Here is a 15,199-nt window from a genome sequence, read left to right as displayed (position 1 = left end):
GGAGGGTCTGATCCTGTTCCCGGGGGTCAGGTCCCCTTCTGGAGGGTCTGATCCCCTTCTGGAGGTTCTGATCCCGTTCCCGAGGGTCTGGTCCTGTTCCCGGGGTCAGGTCCCTCCCGGGGGTCTGGTCCTGTTCCCGGGGGTCAGGTCCCCTTCTGGAGGGTCTGATCCTGTTCCTGGGAGTCTGATCCCCTTCCCAGGGGTCTGATCCCCTTCTGGAGGTTCTGATCCCGTTCCCGAGGGTCTGGTCCTGTTCCCGAGGGTCTGGTCCTGTTCCCGGGGGTCTGGTCCTGTTCCCGGGGTCAGGTCCCTCCCGGGGGTGACAGGAGGGGGATCAGCGGTCAGGGTCCCCTCCCGGGGTCAGGTCACCATTCCCGGGGTCAGGTCCCTCCCGGGGGTGACCGGAGGGGGATCAGCCTCCCACGGGTGTCACCTTCCTGGGGACCTGCCCACCTCAGGGTGCAGAATGTGGCCGTAAATGTCACCGTGCTGGTTTTATTAACGATCAGACACGGGGGTAGGAGGGGAGGCCCCTCTGGAATCACCACGGGATTGATCTGACAGGAAAGCGGCTCCTGGCAGAGGCTGGGAGGGCCCTGCTGAATTTGAGGGCCTTGTTTTGCACCAGCTAAAAAAAAAAAAAAACAAAACTAGGAAGTGAAAAAGAGAAACTGAGAGAACTTGGAGGGGCCTGAGAGTTTTTCCTTGCTTGATCCCCTGCTTGGAAATTCATGTTTTAAAAACTTGAAGGTTGTTTTCATTGTTTATTTTGTGTCTCAGAAAGGAGAAAGTAGCGATTCTAGCCCTGCCCAGCCCCACAGGTTTGAACCAAGCTCTTAGGAGCAGATTTAGGTTATAAAGCTCTGTTTAAAGCCTGATGAGAGAAGAAACATTTATGTTTTCTCTTATTACTCTGACACTTAAAAGCGAACATGCTGCCAAAATACTTCAGTGGTAAAAAAAACCCCTTGGTGGATGGTAGTATATGGATTTCCATGGCAACCAATGGTGATCTCATGGGAAGCAAAGTTAAATTTTGGGCTGTCAGTGGGAGCACATTATGGCCTGGACGGGCCTGGGTGACATTTGCTCGGCAGAAGGTGATGAGGGCTGGGTGGGAGCAAACTGCTCTGAAACCAAGGCTTGTTCTCCTTCTGCACGCTGATACTCCTGGTGATTTTTGTACTTGCTGTGGATTAACCTGGCTGGCAGCGGGGACAGATTGGTGGTGCAGCAGCAGGTGCTTGTCAGGCAGGTGGTGCAGGCAAGGTTCCTGCAGAACCTCACACTGGGGGAAGGCTTGTTGTGGGATGCAGGAGCTGTGGAGCATCTCCTGCTCAGCCTGGTGTTCCAGGAGCTCTGTGTGTGCTGTGGGAGGGACAGGGTGGATTTCTGACTTCACAAATTGGAAACTGTCAAAAATAATAACGCCGAGGCAGCGCTGTGTGCGAGCTGCTGCTCGGGGGTTTGTTACCAGGGGAAGAGCGCTCTGTGGGCTCACAGGATTTTTGGGAAGCTCCAGGCCACGGCTGGCAGAGCTTCCCTGGGAATGGGCTGAGGGGCCCGGCTGTGTTCAGAGTGGGATCCCCCAGTCCTGCTCACAGCGTCCTGGTGGGACTGGGAGGCAGCTGGAGGGAATCCCATCCCTGATGTCCCCACAGTGAGATCCTGAGCAAGAAGGGGGCGTTGGCTCCTTAATGCTTCCCCTCTTTGCTAGGAAGATAGGCCAGTGTTTTCCCGTGGTGCTTTTCCGTCCTCTGTGCAGGGAATGCTTCGTTTGAGGTCTCCCCTGAGTTTTCTGGTAGTGAAGGGGACCCAAAACTTGTCTTCCCTGAGCCCAGCAGGGGTACAGAGGAATTCCATCATCACAGAACCATGGAATCTCCTGAGCTGTAGGGCCCCCAGGGATCATGGATCCAGCACAGACCCCCCAGCAATCCCACCCTGCATCCCTGGCAGCGCTGTCCAAAGGCTCCCGGAGCTCTGGGCAGTGCCCATTCCCTGGGGAGCCTGGGCAGTGCCAGGACCTCTGGGGGAGAACCTTTCCTGATCTCTAACAGATCCAGCCGTTCCCTGGGTGCTGTCTGTGCCCACCAGAGCCAGGGAGAGCCTGGGGCTGGGCACACGGGGAGAACCTTTCCTGATCTCCAACAGATCCAGCCGTTCCCTGGGTGCTGTCTGTGCCCACCAGAGCCAGGGAGGGCTCGGGGCTGGGCACACAGAAGAACCTTTCCTGATCTCTAACAGATCCAGCCGTTCCCTGGGTGCTGTCTGTGCCCACCAGAGCCAGGGAGGGCTCGGGGCTGGGCGCAGAGCTCGGAGCTGTCCCGCTGTCCTCACTGCCAGCCAGGTGTGCAGCTGCAGCTGGAGCAGCCGCCACTTCTGTGCTCGGTGGTGGCTCTGTGGATGTCACCCCAGCAGGGTTTAACAGGGGCTGCAGTGCCTGAAGGGCAGGAGCTGCAGCTCAGCCGTAAAATGGGCAAACTGGAATGCCAGGAAACAGGAGAGCCTTGGTGGGGTAAGCCTTGGGTTTGGAACAGGAGTAGAACAAGAATAACTGGGAAATTTGTGTGCAAATGGTGCAGGAGAAACAGGTGAGGTCGGTGAGCTGAGGGCAAAGGAGGAGCTGGGTGCTCCAGTCGTAGGATCAAGGAATATCCTGAGTTGGAAGGGACTGACAGGGATCATCCAGTGCAGCCCCTGGCCCTGCTGGAGACCCCCACATCCCACCCCGGGCATCCCGGGAATGGTGTCCGAGCGCTCCCGGAGCTGCGGCAGCCTCGGGCCGGGACCGTTCCGGAGGAGCCTGTGCCAGGATGACAGAACTCCAGAGAACTTTGCAGGGAGGAGGGTTTGTGGGAGGTCTTGTTTTGCTGGGTGCAGAATTCCCGAAGAACTAATTGAGGCATTAATAGAGTGAGTTAATGAGTGACGGCAGCGCTGGGGCCGGGCTGTCAGACACGGAACCTCAGCCGGAGCAGCAGTCCCCCACTGCTGGCCCTGTTCATGGGGAACACAGCCCTGCTCCCAGTTACACTTCTGGGCTGCAGTGGTTTTACCTCCTTTTCATGGAAAATCCGCAGATGTCCGGGGTTTGTGGAAGGCTCAGGGAAGGAATGTGGCCTCTGTGTGACCAGGAGTAGCAACAAAGGCTCTTAAGTGTCTCCTTTGATTCAATATTATTGGAAGCGGGAGTGTGTTGTCTTTCCTGGCTGCTGCTGTGTTTCTCTACTTGAGCTTTTCTTTTTCCCTCTCTGCTCCCTGTTCCTCCCACCATCCTCCCCTCGCTCCTGATGGACTTCCCTGCTCCTTGTTTTGATCCTCCCCAGCTGCCAGCACTGCAATAACCAATATTGACATTTTTATCACCGCCTGGACTATTTTTACCTGCACCTTAACTCTGGTTTGGAGGGAAACTTGGGCAAATAAATATCAGTTATCTCAGGAAACGAAGCTTTCGTGGCCAAGCTGGAGAATCCCAGACAAAAAAGGCTGGGATTTCGGTGGAATTTGAGTGCCACACATGTTGCTGTTGGATGAGGTGTGGAAGTGAGAAGTTCCATCTTTGTGTTTCTTAGTGCCTTCTAGTCTCAGGTGGAGCAGAGGCACCTCGGGAGTGACAGGAATAAACATCTGCAGGGCCTGAGGCCTGAGCAGGATTGTCGTTTTTGTCAGGGGCGCCTCTAAACCGAAGCCCACGTGGTGCGGAGCCGTGACCGGGGACTGTCACCACAGCCGGGGTGAGGTGATGTCAGGAGGAAGTGCAGCTCCTCAGCCTGAGCTGGCAGCTCTGCAGCTGCTGGCTGGGCTGGCTCCTCCTTGTGCCTCTCAGTCTCTCTTTCCTGTGTCCCCCTGTTACCTGAGAGCCAGGAGCGCTCTGGGGGTGGCTGTCCCCAGTGTCACAGCACCCACACACCCCATTCCTTCCCCTGGAGTCAGCCCGGGCTGCCTGAGGACACTGGCCTCAGCTGGACAGGAGGGGAAGCCGGAAGGCGTGAGGAAAAAACCTTCTGGTGAAATGGCAAAGGGCAGGGAGTCACTGGGGGCAGGCAGAGCTCAGAGCTGATCCCTGGCCAGGGCAGAGTGAAAAACGTCTCCAGCACAGCTTTCCAAGAGTCTCCAGAGCTGTAGGGCCCCACAGGGATGGTGGATCAGCTGCTGGCCCTGCACAGACCCCCAGCAATCCCACCCTGGAGCAGAGCTGTGGCACCTCGGGGCTGTGCCATCCGCCAGGACCACGTCCCTTCCCAGAGCTGCTCCCCAGCCCCTCCATCCCAGCCCGTGGGTGCATGCAGGGCTGCCCCAGCCCAGGTGCAGAATCCTGTGTCAAAGCTCACATGGTTGGTGATTCCCAGCCCTTGGGTTTGTCTGGGTCTCTCTGCAGGCCCTCTCTGCCTTTGGGGAGGCAGCAGCTGCTCCCAGGTCTGTACCAGCCACGTCCAGGTCGGCTGTGAAGGTGCTGAAGGGAGCTGGGCCCGGGCTGGAGCCCTGTGGAACTTTGGCTTTGCAGGGGAGCTTCCCAGACACGGGGATTGCTCAGCCCAGGGTTTGTGCGGGGCTGGCGGTGCCCCTGCCGCACCTGCAGGGGGCCTGTGCTGGAACCCGGGGCTGCAGTGGGATTTCAGTCCTGCAGTTTGCTGCTGCTCGCTCTGTGGCCTGGAGTGACAGGGATGGCTCTGGAGTCACTTTGATTCTGATCTCCCTGGGCAGCTCTTGGAGCAGCAGAGCAGAGCCTGGCACTGGGAGAGGCACAGACCTGCAGGAGTGGGGATGGTCTGGCTGCTGCAGGCACAGGAAGGAAGAAGGAAATAGAACACAAGAAGCTGCTTCAGTTTCAGTTTTGCCTTGGATTCCTTGTGAGGACTCCTGAGTTCTGTCACACCTCAGAGAAGGCGCTGGTGGCTCTGCTGTGACATTTGGGGTTTTCTCCTGTGTGGCAGTTTCTTCCTTTCCTTCCTTTCCTTCCGTTCCTCGTAGCCTTGCCCAGCCTGCAGCCCGTTCCAGCTCCTTGCTTGGCTGTACAGCGGGCTGGATGAGGTGGCTGTGTTTCCTTAGCTGTTTATTTGTGTTTTCTTCCCTCGGCAGATCCCCCGGGACGCCGTTTAATTGAATTCTTTTATGTTAAGATGGATTTCTTTTCTTTGAGAGGGATAATTGAGCCTGTGAGCGCACAGGTTGAAAGCTGTCCCCGTGTCCCCGGGGCGGGGGACGAAGGGCAGGGTTGCACGGCGCCAGGAGCGGGCGCGAGGCCAGGCTGCCCCGTGCTGGCACCGTGTCCGTGCAGAGCCGCGGGGCCGGCGCCGGAGCTCCGCAGCTGGGCCGCCCCGGCACCAGGCAGGGCACGGGCACGGGGGACCCGGGAAGGAGCCCAGTGACAGGGCCAGGGCTGTCCGGGGACTGAAGCAGGGCGTGGCTGGGTGGCACTGGCAGGGCCGGGGTGCAGCGTGTTCCTGGTGTGCCGGTGCCGGGCTCACAGGGAGCAGGGCACAGACACCTCCCCTCCTTGGGAGCTTCTGCTGCTGCTTCTGAGAGCTGCAGCCCCCAGCAGCAGAGGGAGCTGCTGGAGGGAGCCCAGAGAGGCCAGTGGGTGCTGGAGCCCCTCTGCTCTGCAGCCAGGCCGGGAGAGCTGGGAATGTTCCCCTGGAGAGGGGAAGGGTCCAGGGAGAGCTCAGAGCCCCTGCAGGGCCTGAAGGGGCTCCAGGAGAGCTGCAGAGGGGCTGGGGACAAGGGACAGAGGGACAGCACACAGGGAATGGCTCCCACTGCCAGAGGGCAGGGCTGGGTGGGATCTTGGGCAGGAATTCCTGCCTGGAATGGAATTGCCAGAGCAGCTGTGGCTGCCCCTGCATCCCTGGCAGTGCCCAGGGCCAGGCTGGACCCTGGGGCTGGAGCAGCCTGGGGCAGTGGGAGGTGTCCCTGCCATGGCAGGGGTGGCACTGCAGGGGCTCGGGGATCCCTTCCCACCCAGCCACTCCAGGGCTCTGTGCCTCTGTTCCACTGAACGTGAGTCCCTCTGCTGGAAGCTCTGCCGGGCAGTTGGAATACGGGCTGGAAGTTGAGGGGGTTGCAGCAGTGGGGCTGCAGTGGTGTTGACAACAGCCATGGTTCCATGGCAGGTTAAGTCAGGCTCAGCCCAGGGAATGGAGTATCCAGCTTACCCTGGGAGCCCTCAGCCCCTGAGCCAGGACACCCCATTCCTGCTGAGCAGGTGCTCAGGCTGCACCATTTAGCATTTTGGAAAATACCAAAGGATGTTTTTTTAGCTTAGCTCTGCAGCCTTAGCTCTGTTTCCTTTTTGTTTTTCAGTTAGAAGGTTGTTTTTCTTTGTGCTCAGTTGTTATTTACTGCTTCTGCATTCTCCTTGTCCTTTTTCCCTTTCCATGGCTGGAGTGAGATGGTCTTTAAAGTCCCTTCCCACCCAAACCACTCCCTGACTCCCCCATTTACTATATCATTCTTTAATGATCCCCTCTCCGTGGTATATCCTAAATTTTCTTCAGCGACTTCCTAAGTATTTCCCCTACCCCCAACAATGTGTTTCATACTCTGCCTTGGCTTTCCAGGGGCTGGAACCTCTCCCGAAGTTCTCACCTCTGTGATGTAAATCCCTCCTTCTGAGGTTTCAGGGTTCCTTTTTCAGTCGGTGAGGAGCTGGTGCCCATTCCCTGTCCCTGCAGGGCTCTGAAGCAGCTGAGCTGTGCTGGGGAGGCGCTCGTTCCCCTCCTGCCCGGGGAGTCCGGGTCACCGAGTGGGGTCACTCATCCTCCGGGGAAATACCTGCACCGTGGGTGGGACAGGGCTGGGCAGGGGACCCTGCAGGGCTGGGACATGGACAGGGCTGGGACAGGGCTGGGACAGGGACAGGGCTGGGCAGGGGACCCTGCAGGGCTGGGACAGGGACAGGGCTGGGACAGGGACAGGGACAGGGCTGGGACAGGGACAGGGACAGGGCTGGGACAGGGACAGGGATGGGACAGGGGCAGGGACAGGGCTGGGACAGGGACAGGGACAGGGCTGGGACAGGGACAGGGACAGGGACAGGGCTGGGACGGGGACAGGGACAGGGCTGGGACAGGGACAGGGACAGGGCTGGGACAGGGACAGGGACAGGGCTGGGACAGGGAGAGGGCTGGGACAGGGACAGGGACAGGGATGGGACAGGGACAGGGACAGGGCTGGGACAGGGACAGGGCTGGGACAGGGCCAGGGCCAGGGCCAGGGCCAGGGACAGGGCCAGGGACGGGGACAGGGACAGGGATGGGACAGGGGCAGGGACGGGGACAGGGACAGGGACAGGGCTGGGACAGGGACAGGGATGGGGACAGGGACAGGGGCAGGGACAGGGACAGGGATGGGACTGGGACAGGGATGGGACAGGGACAGGGACAGGGATGGGACAGACCTCCTCACCCGGGCCAGGCAGCCTGGGAGCCGTTGGACACAGGGGATTGGAGTGGTGCTCCCCAAGGGCTTTTCCAGCCTGGACCATTCGGTGCTTGTGGCGCTGATGTTTCACCACGTGCAGACCTGGGCTCTGCCCGGGAACCTTCTCCTCTGCCACAGCGGGTGGGTGCGTCTGCTGCTGGGAGCAGGAGGGGTTCAGAACCACGGAGATCTCTCTGAGGCCAGAGCACTGAGCCACGCTGAAGCTGATTTCAGTTCAGTGAGGGGCATGGGGCACGGCTCTGCTGCTCCTGCCATCAGCAGGACATGGAGCTGCTGGAGCAGGTCCAGAGGAGCCCAGAACGTTCACACAGAGACAGCCTGGGAGTTGGGAATGTTGAGCCTGGGGAAGGGGAGGTCCTGTGGAGACCTCACAGCGCCTTCCAGGACCTGAGGGCATCTGAGAGAGCCAGAGAGGGACCCTGAATCAGCACAGGAGTGCCAGGACACAGGGAATGGCTTCCCACTGCCAGAGGGCAGGGACAGATTGGTTTACATTGGATTTTAGGAGAAGATTCCTGCCTGGGAGGGTGGGCATGCCCTGGCACAGGTGCCCAGAGCAGCTGTGGCTGCCCCTGCATCCCTGGCAGTGCCCAGGCCAGGCTGGACCCTGGGGCTGGAGCAGCCTGGGGCAGTGGGAGGTGTCCCTGCCATGGCAGGGGTGGCACTGCAGGGGCTCGGGGGTCCTTAAGGCAGAGGACAGAGTTTCCCCACCTCCCTCAGTGCCTGGCATGGGGAGGACCAAAGCTCAGAAGAAGTTTATCAGTGTTTTACGGTTTTTTTCCTTCTGCTTTAGAGAAAGTTTGTTTAATTATGGCTGGTCCCCAACTGCTGTGTGTGACTGAGGGCTGTGAAAACTCAAGGATGAGGCAGCAGAGGAGTTTCCAGAAGCTGTAGGGGGCTTTGGGGTGCCAGAGGTTGGTGGGGGGTTTGGGATGTGGTGCCAGCAGTGACTGCTCGCCCGGTTCATGGCTGTTGCACCGTAACTTCCTCTTGCAAAAGAGGCAGTTTCAGGCCTTCTGTTTTTCCTTCCCCTCTGTCACCTTTGTTCTGACACATGAAATAACTGGTACAGGGCAGTGATGTTAATGGGGGGGCTCTTCCAGGTGTGTCCATGGCCTGCCTGCTCCCGCTTTTCCCTCTGTTTCCAACAGCAGCTCTGCTGAGGAATGTTGTGTCTTGCAGGAAAAAAATGGCCACTTCAGCTTCATTTTTCACAGATGAATTTTGGGCATCAGCAGAAATTTCTTTATGGAAAGGGAGCTCAGGCCTTGGAACTGGCCAGGGAGGTTTGGAGTGCCCATCCCTGGAGGTGCCCAAGCACTCCTGGAGGTGGCACTCAGGGCTGGGGACAGGGTGGGCACTGGGCACAGCTGGGACTGGACGGGCTGGGAGGGCTTTTCCAGCCCCTGTGATCCCGGGGTTCTTAGAGCTCCTCTGTGCTGTTCTCTCAGACACCTGGAGGCAAGTGCTGGAATGAAGCAGTGCAGTTCCCAAGAACAGAACTGTTGAGTTAGTTTCAGTTTCAAAAGAGAAAAGCAAGGTGAAGAATTGAGTGAATCCTTGGGCTTTGGATCTGTGCTGGAGCTTTCCAGGGAGCAGTGGAGTGAGACGGGATCAGCCGGTGGGCACGGGAGACTTTGGCCGTGTGGGGAAAGTCCTGTTGTGTAATGGCAGTGTGTGTGGAGTGTGGACTGTGCCCTGGTCAGGAGGGTGTTATTTTGGGAAAGGCAGGTGGGATCCCCGCAGCCAACCAGCAGGGCCGGTGCTGGGGCAAGAGGAGGCTCTGCAGGGCCTGGCTGACAGCAGCGGGCCCTGCTGGGCTTGGGGTTCAGTGCCTGAGGGGCAGTTCCTGCTGGGGACATGGCTGCAGTTCCTGGGATTGGCCCGTTCAGACTGCTGGGGGAATTGTGGAACCCCGGGATGGTTTGGGACTGAAAGCCCCGCTCGCTCCACCCCTGCCAAAGCAGGGACACCTTCACTGTCCCAGGGACTGCAGACCCCCCCAGCCATTCCATGTGTCCATGATAGGAGAGCTACTGACAATCCTGTGTGCAAGGTGGAGGGTCAGGTATTCTCCCAGTGCTGGTCCAAGCCCTAGGATTCTTTACTAAGCTTGGAGAAATAAATGCCATCCTTTTCAGGCTTCTGAAACGGTCTCCCTTCAGATTCCGTGGGTTTTGTGAGCTTATCATTGCGGGAATTCAGTCACAGCGTGAGTGTCTCCTTGGATTAGTGCTCCAAGGCTGAGTTGGATGGACGTTTCAGCTGGAACACTGTCCCCTTCCTGCTGCTCCGTCCTTCCCCACCTCCCTGCTCTCCCTCCCTGCTCAGACATTCCTGAAGCAATGCTGGAAGCCGCTTTGGGGGAATGATCCAGCTGATGATTTTTTTCCCTGCTAATGCTGCATGGCAAAAGAAACCCATTTTTTCCCAGCAGTGCAGGTTTGATTCCCAGTGAGCCGTGCCCTCAGATCAGGAGTGTGTCCTGCCGGTTTGGGATTGCCAGAGCAGGTTGAGCTTTGATGTTTCCGTGTCCAGTGAAACCCATGGCGCTGCAAGAGTGGGTCTGAGAGTTCCCAGGGATTGTTTTCCTTTCAGGATGTTTTATGATGGATGAAGCCTGGCTCGTAAATAGAGGTTAAGTGGTGCCATTCAGGGAGAACAGGCTGGTGGGGCCTTGTCCTGGAAAAGATGTTTTACCCAATTCCGAGGGAGGAATTTCCCCATGGGAAAGGGGCTCAGGCACTGGCAGAGGCTGCCCAGGGAGCTTTGGAGTGCCCATCCCTGGAGGTGGCACTCAGGGCCTGGGCTGGGGACGAGGTGGGCACTGGGCACAGCTGGGACTGGATGCTCTTTTCCAGCCTCAGCCATTCTGAGCTCCTCCTGAAGTGTCTTTATTTCTTTTAACTGTAAAACTGTTCTGTGATTCTGTGATTCTGTGACTGTGTGTGTAATGCCCTGAAAGCTTGAGGAAGTGAACATGCAGTTATTTGGTGTCCTGTCTGAGGGCTGGGCTTTGCTGGGGCCCCTGTTCTGGCTCCGTGGCGTGGAGGAGCGTTGGAATATTCTGCTGGGAGCTGCAGCGTGTGACGGGCTGGGCTGCTGTGGGGCAGGGACAGCCACAAACTCACCTGGGAGCTTTGAACTGGGATGAAGGGCCAGGAGAGGAGCACAGCAGTTCTGCTGGCTCACTTGAGGCCGTGCTGATCAAATAGGTGTCTGTGGAACGGGCAGCCTTGATCTCCCCGTGGGGTGCAGCAGGAAATCTCAGTTTGCAAATGCTGGCCTCAGTCTGGGGACAAAGAGGTGTCGCTTGTAACCTTGCCTCAGTCTGTGTGGGCAGCAAAGATGGAAATGTCCAAGGTCCAAGGAAGGACTTGGACTGAGTGGGGTTTCTGGGAAATGCTTCACGTACACCCCAGTAAAAACCAACACTGAGATCTGCTCAGAGATCCCAGTCTGGTCATTGGCAGGGATTTCTGTGAGATTCAGCTGTGGTGACCCGGCAGAAAATGTCACTTGTTGCTGCGAGCAGAGAGAGTAACAGAGTAACCAGCCCTGAGCGGCATCAAAGAGATGCAGGAGGGCCGAGAGGGAGGGCCTGGAGTCCTGCAAGGGATGGAAATCAGCACTTCAAGCACCCGGGACTTTGTTTTGCTGGTTTAATACTCAAATGCAGTTGCAAATCTCACACTCAAAGGTTAATGTTTAATGGGAAGCCCAGAGTCCCCCCGGGGTTCCTTGGGGCTGGTGCTGCTTCTGTGGGGCCTCAGCACAGAGGAGCAGCTGGAAACTCCAATCCTGCTGAATTATTGCTGAAATACAGATCACAAACTGGAGATTGCTCTGCCCTCAGAGCTGCCGTGAGCCCAGCAGCCCTTAGAGGTGGATTTTTGGGATGTGTTGAGCTCCATGTGCGCTGACTGAGCTGTTAAAAAAGGCCTTTTTTGTGCTGTTCCCAGGGCACTTGGGATCCTTTTCTGCAGCTTTTTCCTGCAGCTTTTGAAGCGCTGCGGTTTTGTCGTGTCTGGGTGTGGAGCAGTTAATTAAACAAGTAACATTTAAATCAAGAAGCTGTGCAAATTCTGTCCTTAGCATGGGGTAGGGCAGCAATTAGGAGGCTGCTTAACGAGATACTGGGTGAGGATAAGGTTGATGATCAAAACAAAATGCTCCCGATATCATCTCTTTCTTTGGGAGCTTCAGAGGCCAGGAAGGATTAGAAGGAGCTCTCCACTGAAGGATTAGAAGGAGCTCTTGATTTCGGGTGCACATTTGTCCAACACAGAGGCCTTCAAGGGTTTATTGCCAGGGGCAGTTTTTTGTTAAAGAAGAAACCCAGCACAGCCCTTGCCATGCAGAGCAGCATTGCACCGTGCCCTGGCACTGCGCTGGGAGGGCACTGGGAGCCCTGCAGGGACTGGGGACAGGCTGGACCGTGGGTGAGGGACAGCCAGGCCGGGTGCCAGGGCTGCCTTTGGAGCACCCCAGGCTGGGGCAGAGGGGCTGCAGAGCTGGGAGGGGTCCTGGGGGGGCTGAGCCAGTGGCTGGGCACAGCCCAGGGTGGGCACAGCCCAGGGTGGGCACAGCCCCAGGGTGGGCACAGCCCCAGGGCGGGCACAGCCCAGGGTGGGCACAGCCCAGGGTGGGCACAGCCCCAGGTGGGCACAGCCCCAGGTGGGCACAGCCCAGGGCAGGGACTGTCCCCTGTGCTGGCCCTGCTGAGGGACCCCCTGGAACCCTGGGGGCAGCTCCGGGCCCCTCCCAACAGGAGAGCCCTGGAGGGGCTGGAGCGTGTCCAGGGCAGGGAGCTGGGAAGGGGCTGAGGGAGCTGGGAAGGGGCTCAGAGGGAGAAAAGGAGGCTCAGGGGGACCTTGTGGCTCTGCACAGCTCCTGACAGGAGGGGACAGCCGGGGGGGTCAGGCTGTGCTCCAGGAACAGGGACAGGAGGAGAGGGAGCGGCCTCAGGCTGGGCCAGGGGAGGGGCAGGGGGGACAGCAGCAGGAATTTCCCCATGGAAAGGGAGCTCAGGGATGGGAACTGCCCAGGGAGGTTTGGAGTGCCCATCCCTGGAGGTGTCCAAGCACTCCTGGAGGTGGCACTCAGGGCTGGGGACAGGGTGGGCACTGGGACTGGACGGGCTGGGAGGGCTTTTCCAGCCTAAATGGTGCCAGGATTTTGTAATGCAAATGCAGAGATCTCTTTAATTTGTCAGATGTTAAGGAATAATGAAGAAATTCATCTTCATAGCCCACAAGGGGAAAACAAAAGGAAATTCTTGGCAAACTGCTGAAATATTTTGGTTGAGAATAAATTTTATCTGTGAATTTTAAGTGTATCCAAGTGGTTTTCAATAAGCAGCTTGGGCCAGGGGATGTGTCCGGGAGCTGAAGTGGCTCTTGGTGGTGTGTGGCAGTGATGAACCCCCAGTGAGGTGGGATCACTGCCCCGAGGCCTCTGCTGTGTCCTGCTGTGCCTTTAGTCAGGGATTCCAAAAAGAGTCGAGCAAATGCAGGAGGCAGGGAGCAGAGGGAGCGGTGCTGAATGAGAATGGAGTTATGTAAAATCCCAGTGTCAAAGGAGCTGTTTTGTTTCTGTGCTGCCACTTGGGAGGGGGTCCCAGAGCTGCCCCTTGGTGGAGAACCTTGCACAGGTCCTGTGCCTGGGCTGTTCCTGGTGGCTGCCACGGGATGGGCTCCTGGCACGGTGTAATTTGGGAACAGAGGGGCGGGCTTCATGGAATCCTGGAATCCTGGAATCCTGGAATCATGGAATCCCAGGCTGCTGTGGGTGGGAAGGGACCTCAGAGCATCACCCCTGCCATGGCAGGGACACCTTCCCCTGTCCCAGGGTGCTCCAGCCCCCAGCCAGCCTGGCCTTGAGCTCCAGGGCTTACATAGGAAGCATTTCCTTTCCTCCTGTGGAGCTTCTCACCATCCTTTATGCCTCCATCATTCCTCTGAAGAGAAGTCCCAAAGGGCTTGGATTCACTTTTTGCTGTTTAAAGGTGGATATGGGAATTGTTCCATCTTGGAAGCAGAGACCGAGTGTGTTCCACAGGAGCCTGAGGAGCTTGAGAGCGCTGTGAAATAACTGAGTCGCTCATGATTCTCTTCCCCTGGCAGACTGAATATCAGAATCCCAGAAATTCTGAGGCTGGAAAAGCCCTCTGGGGTCACCAGTCCCAGCTGTGCCCAGTGCCCACCCTGTCCCCAGCCCAGAGCCCTGAGTGCCACCTCCAGGGACAGGGACTCCAGAGCTCCCCGGGAGCCCCTGCCAAGGCCTGAGCCCCCTTTCCATGGGAAAATCCCTGCTGAGTTCCTGCAGGATGCTGACTTTGTGTCCCCTTCTCCAGCACTCACAGGAGGACTGGGATGTGCCTGCAGGGCTGACAGAGACATTTCCAGGGTGCTCTGAGTTCTGATTGCTTCTTTCTCAAGGAAACTTGGGTCCTTTTCAGGGAAGTGAAATTGTGCAGTCGGGGAATGCTGATAACCCAAATGATCCAATTTCCTGGGAAGAGCTTGGGGATAAAAGCACTGGTGAGTGTAAATTGTTGTGAGGGGCAGTGGGGTGTTGTGCATGAGCCTGGCACCGCTCCTCGCCTGATTCCTGCGAGTGCTTGACAGGCCTGGGGATGGATCAGGGCTGGCGTCCGGCTGGGCAGGGAGGGAGAGCTGTGCAGCAGGGCTGGGGAGGGGCTGGGAACGGCCCTGTCCCTGCCCCGGGAGGCACCAGGGGGACACTGGGCACCCTCCCTGTCCCTGCTGTGACACACTGCGGGCTCCAGCTTCTTCCCAGGCACCGCTGGGCTGGGTAACCATCATCATCATCGTAATAATAATAATGACAACAACAGCCCCTCTGCTGCAGGTGGGACAGTCCATTGCTGTCACTAACTGCACTGGGAACTCCTGCGCTGCGTTTCCTCATCCCGGGCTGCCCCACCTTGGGGAGGGACCTGCTGTGGTTTGAGTGTCTGACAGGAAAACCACAGCAGCTGCATCATCCTGTGGTGTACCTGGAATCACAGTCCTGGATCTCCTGAGGGGAAGGGCCCCACGGGGATCCTGGATCCAGCACAGGCCCCCAACAATCCCACCCTGCATCCCTGGCAGCGCTGTCCAAAGGCTCCCGGAGCTCTGGGGAGCCTGGGCAGTGCCAGCACCCTCTGGGGGAAGAACCTTTCCTGCTATCCAGCCTGAGCCTCTCTGGCACAGCTCCATGGAGATTTCAAAAGATTTGGAGCAGGCTCTGGCACCACGAGGTGCTGGTTGTGTGCTGGATCAGCTCCTGTGGAAGATTCCCAGAGCTTGGCCAAGAGTTTAAAATAGTAACTGGTCGTGGTGGCTTCTCCAATTACCAGGAGCATTCCAGGGATCTCATGATTTGCATATCGTTTTCCAAATGTCCACATGCAAGGAAAAGAAATTTGCTGTTGCTCTGACCCTGAGCTGATGAAGGAAGAGTTGAAATGAGGTTTGCCAGGAGTGGATTTAGGGATGAGGCAGGGCTGGGAGCAGCCGGCAGCGTTTGGGCAGAGAGGGGTGGGCTGGCTGCTCCTCCACGGGGATAGAGAAGGGACTCCAGAAAACCGCCAGAGGGCAGGGATGGGTGGGATATCGGGAAGGAACTCCTGGCTGTGAGTGTGGGGAGGGGCTGGGCTGGAATTGCCAGAGCAGCTGTGACTGTCCCTGTCCCCTGGCAGTGCCAAGGCCAGGCTGGACACTGGGGCTGGAGCAGCCTGGGGCAG

General features: G+C 58.0%; 1 protein-coding gene across 2 annotated transcripts in view; it reads left to right on the top strand.

Annotated features, from left to right (window-relative positions):
* Positions 1-15,199, top strand: part of PPP6R2 (protein phosphatase 6 regulatory subunit 2) — a 60,583-nt gene that overhangs the window by 985 nt on the left and 44,399 nt on the right. The gene's annotated exons all lie outside the window — the stretch shown is intronic.

The sequence above is a fragment of the Prinia subflava genome, chromosome 4 (assembly GCF_021018805.1).
Source record: "Prinia subflava isolate CZ2003 ecotype Zambia chromosome 4, Cam_Psub_1.2, whole genome shotgun sequence".
NCBI lineage: Eukaryota > Metazoa > Chordata > Aves > Passeriformes > Cisticolidae > Prinia > Prinia subflava.
Note: the sequence above shows the minus strand (reverse complement) of the source record. Positions and strands in the feature narration are given on the sequence as shown.